Source organism: Alligator mississippiensis, chromosome 5, assembly GCF_030867095.1.
Source record: "Alligator mississippiensis isolate rAllMis1 chromosome 5, rAllMis1, whole genome shotgun sequence".
Lineage (NCBI taxonomy): Eukaryota > Metazoa > Chordata > Crocodylia > Alligatoridae > Alligator > Alligator mississippiensis.
Window position 1 is genome coordinate 157754153 of NC_081828.1, and position 14133 is coordinate 157768285.

General features: G+C 44.2%; 1 protein-coding gene across 12 annotated transcripts in view; it reads left to right on the plus strand.

Moving 5' to 3' along the window:
- Positions 1 to 14133, plus strand: part of OSBPL3 (oxysterol binding protein like 3) — a 160992-nt gene that overhangs the window by 36942 nt on the left and 109917 nt on the right. For 7 of the 12 annotated variants that reach the window (XM_059728901.1, XM_019498026.2, XM_059728905.1 and 4 more), the window contains one exon: positions 3750 to 3867. The exons of the other annotated variants lie outside the window; for them this stretch is intronic. The gene's annotated coding sequence lies outside the window, so the exon portion shown is untranslated. The remainder of the gene's footprint in view (positions 1 to 3749; positions 3868 to 14133) is intronic. 12 annotated transcript variants of the gene reach the window in all.

Genomic DNA, 14133 nt, shown 5'->3' on the forward strand with positions numbered 1-14133 from the left:
GGACAAGGACATTTGCTCTTCCAGGAGAAACTGTCTTGGGAATGATTTAACCCTGGTTGTTCCCAGGTTATATTCCTCCTGAGGCAGCTATTTTAGCTCTGGGGGGAAAAGTATTGGACACCTCTGTATATTCTAGAGGTGCACTGAGGCCCCCACAGTAAGGGATTGAGGACCCCATGGTGAGGGAAGGAGGGAGTGGGGCTGGAGCAGGGGCAGGTGCTGCCCAGCCAGGTCAGGGTGGAGCAAGGGATGGAGCTGTGGGTGGCTCACATAAGGGGGATGGGGAGGGGGAGCAGCTCCCTCTGCTGTGCATACCCTGGGGGAAGCATGGGGGGCATGTGACCCCTGGATTTGTGCATGGGGTGAGGGTGGGCTGCCCACTGCAGGCTTGGGACTGTGCCAGGCTCTTCCCAATGGAGAGTCTGAGCTGTGGCTACGGCTGGGGCAGGTGTTGGTAGGGCAGACGGTCGTGGTGCTGGGAGGTGGGGCTACAAGGTAGCTATGGGAAATTTTGGGGTGGCTATAGCCCACCTCATAACCCCCACCCACCTCCCAGCGCAGCTGCAACCCAGCCCCTTCTCTGCTGGGAAGAGGCTGCAGCAGGCAGCCTACCCTCAACCTGTAAAACAAATATGGGGGGCACATACCACCCCCCATATCTCCCCTGGGTGCGTGCAGCATGGGGAGCTGCCTATGGCTCCATCCCATGGCCTGCCCTTTCCCAGCTGGGTGGCCCCTGCCCCACTCCCTGCCTCACTGTGGGGGGGCCTTGATCTATCCCCTCATGCCCCTTCCCTCCTCCACGTCCACAGACTTACCAAATGGACACTGCTCTCTAAGCTGCCTGGCTGCATATTGGCAATCTGATCGGTACTGGCCAATATGGCTAGTCAATAATCAGCCATTGGTATCAGCCACGAAAATCTTGATCAGTGTACCCCTAGTATATTCATGGTTTCTCCTGAGAGCAGCAGTTCTTTCAGGAGACACTAAATGTTTGTATATGGCTACTATACTACTGATTTTTAAGTTCTCTCTGTCCATGGTCATATAATTCTTTATCTAATCATTTCCAATAAACAACCCTGCATAATGAACTGTCGTTAAAGAGATGTCTTTCTGATTTGTGAGGGTTTTTTCTTTTCTTCTAAAAGGGTATTATGTATGATTCATATTCTTAAGTAAGGGTCTTATTTTTCAGTCGCCTCTGGGCTTATGGGCATCAGCTGGAACTTAATACTACTGGTTTTTAACTGATCCCTAACAACTTGCAAATTGTACACTAGTAGTAGTAGTTTATTTTAAATGGCAGATATTTTACAATTTCAGATTTTTAGAAAGCTAAAGAAATATAGAGAAATATATTTATTTCCCTTCCCCACCTTCCCTGGGAAGTAAATGCTCAAAAAATGGATGAAAACAGGAGCAATTAAGTTGGAGTTGTGTTGTAAAAATGTTTGTTTGGGGGGTTTTTTGGTTTAAGCCACCACTACTTTGTCAGAAATGCCACATCTAAACAGACTTCAATACTTGTGGATGTTCACATAATGTCTGTAGAAAACTTGATTCTGCTTATGCTAGTAGGAGATAAGTAAAAGACAAATATTGTAAACATAAAAAAGTTGCTTCATTGCAATTGTTGTAACAGTTGTTTGTTAAAAGAAATACCAGTGTAATTGTGTGTCATTCCTAACCAGAATATAGTTATTCTTTGAAAGCAAGTACAGGGCCTGTTTACTTGGAGTTGTCCCGCAAATTTGTTTTGTTGGGTAGCAAATCTTTTACGTTAGTTTTTTGAAGTGTCTCTTTTTATGTCTAAATCAATTGCAATGGTAAATGGCCACTTATTCCTACAAAGCTGCCTTTCCCCAACCAACCCCAGCACCCCTTCCCTCACCTTCAATTTTATTTTGCCCATTATGAAAGGAACCTGTCTAACGATACTTGTAGCTAAGTCAGTTTGTACAGGCAATCCTTGGACTTACGACACAATTGGTTCCTGAAAACCGCGTCTTAAGTCGAAACGTTGCAACTAGGAACCAATTTTCTCATAAGAAACAATGTTATAAATAGGGTATTGGGCCTTGGTTCAGGAACTAATCCCCCATTTTCACCAAAAATACCCCAGAATTTTGTATTCGATCAATTAGAGATGAGTAGTATAGCTACATTAATGTATTTAAATAGCAATCGCATTGATTTGGAAGGTTTTACTTGAGGTGACTTTGCTGGACTTTTTGAAAGGCTCTTGGCTGAAGTCTTCTCAGGAGTCTTGTCTCCAAGTTTTTCTGGAGTCTTGTCTGCTTTCTTAAAGAAAGTGTCCAAGGAAGTTTGGACAGATGTTCTCCAGGGAGATGGGCAACACAGTGAACTTGTTCGCTGACATGATGTCGCATCAGATAAGCGTTGTAAAGTCAAAACTGATGTCAGAAAGTTGAAACGGTGTCAATTTATAAACGTCGTAAGTGCGAAATGTTGTAACTCGAAACGTTGTAAGCCGAGGACTGCCTGTAGTTTTAGTTCTAAAATCTTTAGGCTTCTCATGTTTTGGCTCAAAAGCGACAAGCCATGTTGATATTGGAAAATTAAAAAAAAAAAAGGATGCTTCAGTTTGGTCCTCTCACAAGAGGCTTTTGGGGGAACTGGGATGTATGGATCCGTCAAACTATTGAAATATTCACCGGAAGTCCAAGGAACAGGGGCATTAATACATAAATACGTCTTCAGCGACTGCCCGGTTAGCGGAATCGGGCTGCATGCTAATTTGAGTACATACTAATACCAACGATGATATACTGGCTGCAAGGCTGAGTTGATTTTTGAATTCTCAACCAGAAACCTTTGATTTAATTTATTTGCTCTATTTTTGTTTTACAGCTGTAATTTTGTAGTTCTTGTTGTTGTACTCATTCTTAAGAGGGGCTAATTCTCATCCGTTGGAAACCATTAAAATATATTGACTTTTAGCTAACTGTAAACATCACACTAAAGTTGGTACTAATTTGCTAATCGGGAGGTTAATATGTGTATGCGAGTGCATGCATACACACACTTATATGGATTATTATACATTCAGATTCTGAATTATTATGTATTTATGCCAGAGGGGGATAAGTGATGCATTTTTATTTATTATAATAGCATTCCTATTTTAATTGTGACTTGTGTTAAGCTGCATGCAAATGAAAAATTAAACTTTAAATATGACAAAGCATTTCAAAATCACTTTCACTAGTTAAATTACCTTTTAAATGTGCTTCATACATAAACTTATTTTTCTTATCAACACAGCTTTGACTACAAAGCAGTTCCTTTAAGCCAAGAAAACATTACCTGGATTTAATATGGTGAATGGTGCATGAATTTGGTTTTGGGTTTTTTTTGTTGGCTGGTTGTTTTTGAGGTTTTGTGTGCTAATTACTCTGTTCTTCAAAATTTTTAGGATTAGTAGATCTCGTATCTCTTTATGTATTAGGAGAAGAAAAATGTTTTCCTGGGGTTCAGTTGCCGCCTTGGTTTTGAATGATCTAGTCTCTTGCTCTCTCTTCCCACCCCCCACCTTCCCATGCTCTTATACAAGTATTTTGGACATCTTTTAAATAACACAACGTAAATAAACCTTAGACAATTGGTACTAGTTTTGTGACTGTTGCCTGTACTGTTTCTCCATTGTTCTTGTCTTCTTTCCTCATGGCTGATGTGTATTCTTGCCTTTTTGTGATTTTTTTTTTTTTTTCTGTCTACCCTAGCTCGTACATTTTTATTAAAGGATGATGAGGAAGGAAACCAAAAATTATTGCAGATAGATGGACTACTTGTTTCACCTGGCATCTTCAATAACCTGTCATTGGCCAATGCTACAGAGAGGTTTGTTTGTTTGGGTTTTTCGCAAGAAAGCGATAGCAATTGCCATACTAGACTATTACAGAATAACCTTATTCTTAGTTTCTTTCTACCTCTCAGTGGGCCAATTTATAATTTAATTTATGAGGGCTTATGCCACTTCCATATTTGTAAATGCTACATTTGCTATACTTACAAACATCTTTTTCTTGTTTGTTTGACAGCTCACTGATGGTACTCTAAAAATATATAATTTAAAATTTCATTGGGAGTTACACATTTCCCCTTAAAACTGATAGATTTATGTATCATTTGTATTGGCATATACTGTGCCAAGGCACCTTTGAAAAGGAGCTCACAGGAGGGGTGGGAGGAAGGAAAACAAAACAAAGAATATGGTTGCTAAGCACTGAGGAAAGAAAATTCTGGCTACACACGCAAGGTAATTTTTGCCCAGTATTTCATTGTAAAAACTGCAATAGGTCATGACTACTTACTGTTGCTATAGAAAGCTAGTTGCATTGAAGTGAGTCTTGAAATAAACAGTAGACAAATGAAACAACGCATTAAGTTTGTAATGCATTCTGGTGTCCTTCAGTTTTGGGTTGCATTCTGTTCTTAGTATGGCTTCTCCATACTTTGGGTCTCTACATTTCATTGGATGTACATGAAGCCTGCATTTTGCCTTGACAAAAGGGAAAAATGCATAAAAATTCTTAAATAATATAGGTCAAGTCATTAACAAAAAAAGGAAATAGTATTACTAAAATCGGTCATGAAACTAGCAGCTTCTTAAATTGTATTTCAATTTCTGCTTTAATGTATTTTGTTGTTGTGGAAACGCTTCAAGTTTTATAAGACTTTATTTTTTTAGTTGTTTAAATTACCTGATATCAAGTGTTCTTTGTTTTCACTTAAATGGAAAGGATTTTAATATGTTTCATTATAAATCATAATTCAACTCAATTTTAAGATTGCCCACTTGGTTTTTACCTCTTCTCTGAAGGCCATTGGGAGATTATAAATGAGATCAGTGTCTGTGTGTGTTTTGAGCCACATCCTTTTTAATCATCCATTTCTATCTTAACCAGAAAGGTGTTTGTGGGATGTGGGTTTTTTTGGAGGGGGCTTGGGTTTTGCTGCTGCTGCTTTGGGAGTAGGGGGTTTGACGTATTTTGTTTTGTTCAACCTTTTAGTTCAGTTGATCCAATTTGATAGTGCCAAATTTGAGAACAACTTCTCTTAAACACGTTGGAAAAAAACAAAAAACAACAACAAAAAAAAAAACAAACCCAACCCTTCTGATGTCTTTACAACTAGGAAAAGGTTTTAGTCTCTTTGAACCCTTTAGTCTCAATTTGGAATGGGAACTGACCTTATTTTTGGACATAACATGCCTTCTTCCTCCTCTTATACACTGTGTTGTTGTACAGTGGACTCCTGAGCCAACTGTGAGACTTGACTTCTGCTCCAGTTTATAAATTAATCTAGACATGGACAAAACACCCATGCCTCTTTCTGTTTGTTTTTATAAGTATGGGGGTAGCATCTAGATGCCCCAGAGTTCACTGGAGTCTCCTTGACCTACAAAAGTTCAGGGCCCCACCCTAACTCATGGCACTTTATGTAAAACACCATGAGTTAGAGCCCTGACCCAACAGATATTCACCTATTGGATTGGGGAAGCTGGAACCTGCCTGCCCTGGCCCTGGCCAGCGGATGGGAGTGCTCTGGCAGCCACCAAGGAGGCTGCCAAACTGCCCCCCTCCCAAGCCCTCTCCCTTCCATCTTCAGGACTATCAGCAGGGGAGGGAGAGGTAAGGGGAGGAAGCAACTGCACAGGGATGCCGGCTGCTTTTGAAGGGCTAGAGTTGAGTGGGAGCAACTGATGGAATGGTGCCCCCTCACCTCATGCCCCACTGTCTCCCCCCCCAGCTACCCTAGCTGGGGTACTAGGGGGAGCTGGGATGGACCTGCGAGGCAAGAAGGCTCTGTTTCACTCTGTCCCCTTGCTCTCCACCCCCCCCCCCCCCCGGCCATTCAAAAGCAGCTAGGGGTGAGGCTGGGCTAGTATTGCCAGCACAAGCACCAGCCCAGCCTCATTCCTACATGAAAAATTAACCCTGGAGAGAACACAAGTTCCCTAAGGCTCTCTGCTTGAGTGCTTTAATCTAATACTTCATTTTAACAGGGTTAATTTTTCATGTAATTGGTCATTTTAAAAGTGCTCTGCAGCCATACACATGTGTTAAGTCATGGTTGTAGAGTGCTTTCAGGGGCCTGGTCATGTGAAAAATGTCACTTGTGTAAGCACCCTATATGTGCATTTAACAGAAGACTTGTCTGCTACAAATAACTTACAATGTATTCATCAGAAGTCTTGATTTTTTTTTTTTTTTTTTTTTTTTTTTTTTAGGAGTTAGGCACTTTGCTTCTATAGATAATAATGCTGAATACTGGGGCTGAAAAACAGAGGAAAAAAATCATGCATATCTTCTTTATCACCAGCACAAGTTGCTCTGACCTCCTGTTAGGCTGATTGTTGTTATTACCAAAGTTCTTTAGTTCTTTTATTGTTTGACTGGCATGTAGGTCCCACTAAATCCAACTTTTACTGAGAAGCTGATGTTCCTCTTCCTTTGTATCCATCAGCTTTTGTTTTAAGGCAGGGTAATCATGGGTAGGAGATCTACAAATATGATGATCAGGATCATGAAAATATTAAAAAACAAAAAAGTGACATGTTCAGGAAAATGTTTGTACTCTTCCACATGAATGCCGCGTGCACCCAGAGCCGGGGGGGGGGCAGGCACAGTGAGCTCCCACAGGTGGCGGCAGTGGCAAGCAGCGAGCTCTCGCAGGGGGCCACGGCAGTGTTGGTGGCTGGGGAGGAGGGGTGTGGTGAGTGCCAATAGGTATTCAGCGACCACCTGCAAATACCACCAGCAGTGTTTGTGGCGAGGGGAGGATGGCAAGCGGTGGCTGCCTGCAGGCGCTGCTAGCAGCATTGGCAGTGCTTTTTGCAAGGGGTGCACTGTCAAGCTCAGGGGGTGCATGTGCACCCCCTGCACGTTGCCAGTGCTCTTCCATGACATAGTTTGAAGTTGGAGCTTGGTTGGCTTCTAACTAAATCCTTGGGCTAAGTACAGACAGTCAAAAAGACTAAGGCTGAATCTATTCAATCTAGGCAGCTTCTTCCTAAATGGCATAGGCTGAGCCAATAACCAACTGAACTGACATTCAGTTGTCAATTGGGAAAGGCAAGAGGAGGCCTGCACTGACCCAGGCCAGCAGGTGGTGGGTACTCGATAACATCTCCCAGCCTGTGGACACTGCCAGCCCATCCAAGTGTCCCTAACCCCCTGCTATCCCCCCACAGCAGGTTAAGGAGCCCTCTGTCTGGGTGCTGACCCTCAGGAAGTTTCCCCCAGCTCAACCAGCACTAGGGAGCTGAAGGGAATTTTCGCCCCCTACCCTTCCCAGTTGCAGATTGCTTCAGCGTCTGCCACAGGAGGGAGGGAGAAGTAGTTCTCTGGGCCAGGTGCCTGCCTGTGCAGCCCAGCATGGGGGCACTAGGGAGTCCCTGCTTGGGGGGGGGGGGGAGGCTTAAGGAGCTGAGGGGAATTCTTCCCCTCCTGAACCCCATAGCTGGTTGCCTTAGGTCCTGCAAGTCTCGGGCAGATTTAGGGAGCATAGGGAAATTCTCCTGCTCTTCCCCAGCCAGTTTTGCCTTAGCTGCTGTGAGTCTGAGGTAAAACTAACGTAGTGGAGCAAAGGAATTTCCCTCCACTCCGTGGGCTGTCCTGAGACTTGCAGGGGCCAAGGCAAGCAGCTCTGGGGTTCAGGAGGAGAATAATTCCCCTCAGTTCCCTGGGGCTACCCTCAGCTGGGGTGGGAGCTCCCCAGTGCCCCCCATGGTAGGCTGCATGGGCAGGCATCCAGCTTGGAGTACTTCTTCTCCTTCCCTCCTGTGGAAGCTGCTGAAGCAGTCAGCAGCTGGGAGGGCTGCCAGGGGTCTGAGAAGCCCCCACCACAGGAGCTTTCCCTCTCCCCACGTGCTGTGTAGACTCTGGTTAGGCAGGTCTGGGGGTCTCTTCTCCTACCCCTCCAGTCCCTGTGGGCTGACGGACATGAGCAGAGAGGCAAGGCAGTCGCTACCTCCCTGGAGCAGGCAGCGTAGCCTAAGGCTGCAAAGCATCCTGGGATGCTGGGGAACTTTGAATTGACTTGAGCCAGAAAGAGATCTCAACTAGTTCCATGAGCCAGTTTGACCTAAATCAGTTAAGCCTGATACAACATCCAGCCAGGTCTATCTTAAACTAGTTTTGGTGATTTTGAAAGCGGTTTATGTGCGCTGAACTTCTGTTCTGTTTATAGGTTTAATCCAGTTTCCGATCACTTGCATCAGTTTATGTAATTTCTGTCCCTAGCCTTGATATTTTGAAGTACAGGATGATGATTTTCTTCCCTTTTTTGCTACTCAAATATGTAAATAAGACCTTAATCTGTGCAAGTCTCACAAAGATACATGTCCAAATTAATATTAATCTGATTTGAGCCCTTAGAATTTAATTCAACTTAATTCAATTTAATTTCAGATACATGGCAAGCTTATTGTTTAGATTTGTAAGGGAAGAACTTGATGCTCTTCAGGTGACTGTGGTTAAGGTGGTTTGCTTCAGAGGTGTGAGTTCAAGACTAGTTCTGGAGTTTTGCCAAAAACTGCTGTGCGCCCCCCCCCCCAAATCAGACACACCTGTATATAGGTTCCTGGTGCTTCTGGCTGGGGAGTCAGAGGTAGTCGGATGTGATGCTAGCTACATTCCCTTGTATGTGCCACTGGCTAAAAAGCAGGTATACCATAACCACACCAGCCCAACAAACACTTAGGCTCAGATGGACCTTCTTTGTTTCTTTTCATATTGATCAGAAGCCTATTTGAAAGTGAAACAACAGCAGCACAAAGTGTTGACTTAACCCCTTACTTGTATTAGTGCTGATGAAGGGGAAATCAGGCCTATAGGGATCTGAGAACTGATTCTGGAATATATATCATCTGTAGGAAATTAGTAATAAATTAATCACTTTTTTGCGCTAGGTTTGGCCAATCTACATAATTTAGGCTTTATTTAGATGCATTAAATGGAAGACTTGTTTTAAATGAACAGTAATTGGATTGCCACACTTCCCTATGCATGTTGTGTGACATCACACTAATGATTCCTGTGCTCATCCGTGTGACTTCTGCTAGCTTCTTGAATTTGCATTGTAAGTATGGTGGAAAGCTGTCTGATGTATTGCATTTGGGAAATGTATGCACTTTGAACACATGCTTTTAGATACAGTGCCTGCCTGTTCACCCCCTTCCTTCTGCTGTTTTTTGCTGTGGTATGCTTGACTCCCTGTGATCCGAGACCTGAAGAATGTTTTGCATTTGAAAACTTGTCTAACTTTTATCCAAACTACATAGCTGATCCAACAAAAGATAACACCCTAAGAAATCCTTGTTGTCTGGGCAATGACTTGCAAACGTTTAGTTGTTTAGATAGAGGGTGAGGGATGGGAAGTAAGGCTAATAGAGTATCACTAGCAAAAACCAATGTGAGGTTGTTGTATAATTGCCTGGGGAGTCCCCTGGCAAAATTAACAAAAAAGGGAAATCATTTATGGCAAGGAACAGAGGCAATAAGTTATAGCATTTTACTGGAATCTAATTATCCTGAAGCACTGTATGCTGAAATTACATAAGCAACCTGCAAGGGCTGATTTTAGGCTCTCTAAATTTAGCTTCCGAAGCACCCAGAAGAACAAAAGCTTCTTGTATTTGGAAGCAAGACTGAATTTATGAATTATTTAGACATGAATGAGAATCTGGGTATCTGGGAGCATGATATCACTTACATTTTATGTTAATTTTAAAGTGCAAATGCAGTTCTTGGCTCAGAATGGTGGTTTGAAGAAGCTGTAGACTGAGTATAGGTTAAGTGGGTGATTTCAAAGGAAAAATGGGCCCAAAGGGCCAGGGACAGAAATTGCATATAAACCGGTTTAAGTGATCAGAAACTGGCTTAAACCTGTAATAGAACAGAAGTTCAGTGCACATAAACCAGTTTCAAAATGGCTAAAACTGGTTTAAGATGAACCTGGTTGAATGTAATATCAGACTTCACTGATTTGGGTCAAACTTGTTTATGAAACTTCTGTCAAACTCCTTCCTGGTTTGAGTTAAATCAGCCCCTGGTAGGGACTGCCCCCTCCTTCCAGGCAAACCCTGGCTTGGGTCTGCACCCAGGCAAGGGGGTTAAACACACCTTCCCCTGAGCACAGAGCTGCCCTGCTGCTATACTTACTGTTGGCTGTAACTGTAGACTATAAATTCTAGAGATGCATGGAAGCAGGAAGAGGAAGTGATGAGCAACCCTGCACAGTCCTGCTGCCGTGATTTCTGGACTGCAAATCTCAGAGACCTTGGGGGCAGCAGGAAGTAGTGAACACATAGCTCACTGCCTACGTGCCAGAGAGAGCCATGCTCTAGCATCCCCCGGCTTCAGGCCTGAGCCACAGCAAGTATGTGGTTGCATTTCCTGAATCAGAAGTGAATGTGTGTCCAGTTGTTTCTCAGTCTAATCTCTGCAGTTTAGACTAACTTGCAAAGACTGAATCAATTCAGCCTCGGGCTTTTTGAGTGCCTGTGCTTTAGCCGATGTGACTGCCTCCCACTGAAAGTAACTGGGATTTGTGCATTTATGTTTTTGTCTTTTTGAAAATCTCCCAACAAGAAGTGACTCTGCCAAGTGAACAGAAGTTTAGTGCAAAAATCCAGAATATTAGGGGTACACCAATAGAGATTTTGGGAGCCGATACTGATAGCTGATATTTAAGGAGGCATATCGGCCAATACTGATCCAATATCTGATACAGCTGCCTCCCGGTGGTAAATCTGGTGTGGTGGGAGGAAAGGGGCTTGGGGGGGGGGGGGGGAAGGCCAATGTCCCCCATGGTGAGGGAGGGGACAGGCGCAGGTACTGCCCAGCCGGGGCAGGAGAAGAGCATGGAATGGAGGCACAGCTTATGGGGGTGGGAGCGGCTCCAGCTGCTTGCACCCCAGGAGGGTGGGGAGAGGCCCCCAGATCATCTTGGCACGGGGCAGGCGGCATCTGTGCGGTGGAGCCGGAGCTTGGGCTGCACAACTCTCTCTTCACTGGGGGTTGGGCTTAGAGCAGGATCTGGCAGTGCTGGGAGGAGGCTGAAGCCATCCCAGATTTCAACGCAGCTTCACTCCCAGCTCCGCACCACCACCTGCTGCCCAGCTTAGCTGTGGCTTTTTCTAGCGCTTGAGGGGGAGGCAGGGCATTCAGCTGGGGCTGTGGCAGGTGGCAGCACAGGGCTGGGAGTGCAGCTGCAGCAAAATCTGATGTGGCTGCAGCCTCCTTGCAGCACCACCGGGTCCTGCTCTGAGCCTAGCCCCTAGTGAGAAGAGCCAGGCAATGCCGGCTGTATCCTGCCCCACTGTTGTGCAGATCCAGGGGCACATGCCTCTTCCTCGCTCTCCTGGGGTGCAAGTAGTGGTGGGATCTGCCCCCACCCCACAAGCCACGCCTCTGTCCCTCACCCTCCTCCAGCCGAGCAACGCCTGCCCCCTCCTTCACCGTGGTGGGCATTGATCTGGCCCCCCTCCCCTTCTGACTTAACAGCTGGAGGCAGCTCTCCATGCTACCAGCTGTACTTTGTTCTGCAGCTGTGTGCAACACAGACACTTATTGGCCAAATTATCAGCCCCATTGAGCCAATATCTGATATAGGCAATTTTCTTTATATTGGTACTGATCTGATATCAGACTGATGTATTGGTGCACCTCTACAGAATATCTTTTTGGTTGAGGTATTGATCCTTGGGGGAAAAAAAAATTGTCAGAAACAATTAAAATTTTGTTTCTAAACTGTGGCCTTTTGGAGAGCTACCTTTTTACTATGAAAATAATGCAGTTGCACTTACTAAAATAGGTTCAAACTGAAGGCATGGAATTGAGACATAACTAAGGAGAAACGTCTCCTGAAGGAGTCTGCTCTTGCTCATGAATGGCGCATGCCTCTGGCAGCTGGGGGGGACACAGCTGTGCCAGTGATGGCAGGAACCTGGTGGTGATGAATATGCCGTTGGCACTGTTAGTGGCAGGGTGTGGGTAGCAAGCACCAACCACAGGTCTGCAACCACCTGCAGACACCACCACCAGCAGGGGCTAGGGGTGATCATGGACCGGTGATAGAGTGGTGAGCAGTGATTGCCGACAGGTGCCGCCAACAGTGTCAGTGGTGCCTTTTTGCAGGGGGTGCACATGTACCCCCTATGTATTGCCCCTGCTCTTACTAGCTTTCATAAACTACTGAAAGTAGGGTTCCCTATTTTATATGATGAAATGGTTTATTCCTAAACTAGAATTCTTCTCCAAAGTTCACAAATGGTGCATTGTTGTTGGGCTTTCCCTTGCTTTTTAATACTCTATCCCAGTGTTTCTCACCTGGAGTGCAGTAGTACCCTAAGATGCTGTGAGATTCTTCCAAGGGACCAACAATGGTCAGCTCTGTGCCAGGAGGCAAGCAATTTGCTGCTGCTTCTCTTCTTGCATCCTTCTCCCCCAGCACTGGGCACCCCAACATCCCACAGACAAATAGTGCCTCACCCCTCTGTCAGCTCCCATGCTAGATCTCCTGCTGCTAGCAGCACACTGCTGCTCATTCATGCATACATTAGCAGACAGGCAGGAATGGGGTAGCAGGGCTGCGTTTTTTCAGCCCAGCTCATGTCTTAGGACTGGCAGGAGGGGCACAGCTGCACATGATTCCTGTCACCAGTGTTTGAGGCCCTGGAGAAGTGCTTCTCCCTCCGGTATAAAGCGGGGGCTAGGAAGGGATAGAAAAAACAGGTCACAGTGGGGTTAGTGCTTGCTCCCCAACACTCACCTGGCACAAGCAATATTGTTGCTCAGTGGTTCTCAACCAGGGTGCCCCTAAGTTTTGAAAAATCATGAAAGGAGGATGCCTTGAGGCTAAAAATGTTGACAACCTTTGTTCTAATTGGTTGGCCACTCCCCCTGGATCAATTTCCCCTCTCAACCCTTGCTTATTAGCATTATAACCTGTTACCTGAGAAGTATCCTTCCTTAATCTCTAGCATGCTGTAAACAATTTAGGAGCAGTTGCCACAAAGGCTGTTTTGCAGTTCTCCAGTTTTTAAGCACACAATGTTGTTGTAGAAAAACCAGCAGATGTCTATGGTCCCTTTGGTCCTAATCAAAACTACTTGGCTTTATGTTCATAGGTATCCTATATATGAAGATGAAGCATGTTGTTAGTACCTGTTTGACATCCTTATGCAGATAACCACAAAAAGTTTCTGATTTAAATGTTAGTTATGGAATTTGTCAATGTGTACTTCCTTATCTTTTCCGAGAGGCCTGTGCTACGGGCCAGGGTCTTTTTCAGAAGAAAAGTTGTTGGTTTTTTTGCTTTTTACTGCAATCCATACGTTAGAAGTGAAATCTGTCCAGTGTTTCCTACTCTGCTAGTATTTGTGGGCAGTGGGAAAAACTAGTGTGTCTGGAAGTTGAAAAATCTGAATTTCTCCTGCTGTGACAAACACAAAAGTGCTTTCTTTTTTTCCCCTTTCACATGTGGGAAGACTGTGTAACTGCAGTGCATATAACGTGGGGTTTTTTTGTTTGTTTGTTTTTTTAACGTAATCTTTTTAACTACTACCACACATCTTTCAAGATTTATTTTTAAACAACCCTCCCACAGAAATATTTGTAATCTTGGAATAACAAAAATAAAAGATCTGCACAATCTCTGGCAGACTTAGTAATAGCTTCCAACACTTTCAGCCTGAGTGTTAAGTTGAATCCAAACTGCATACAGTTTGGTCTTTTTTTGAGGGGTGTACTTGGAGACACTTAAATTTTACGTGAAAGGTTGATATTTAAAGGGAAAGGATTAAGTGTTTTAAATACAAGTGCCACTGTTGTCATTTTCTCTTTCCTTTTTCCTCTTTACATTTTTAACATGCTTTGAAACAAGGGTTTTATTCGCTTCTTCACAGTTAGTGCACATGAAATAGAATTCGTAAGCATCTTAATGTTCATTCTTCGTTGCTTAAAACTGGAGGTCTAGATATTCGGTGTTTAAGCTTCCAACAATAATGTTACATTGGCTACATTACATCTAAGTTACTTAAATGTTTGCTTAAGTATTTATCTTATTTGGCCTTTATTTCTTCCCTTTAAATAAAAGCCA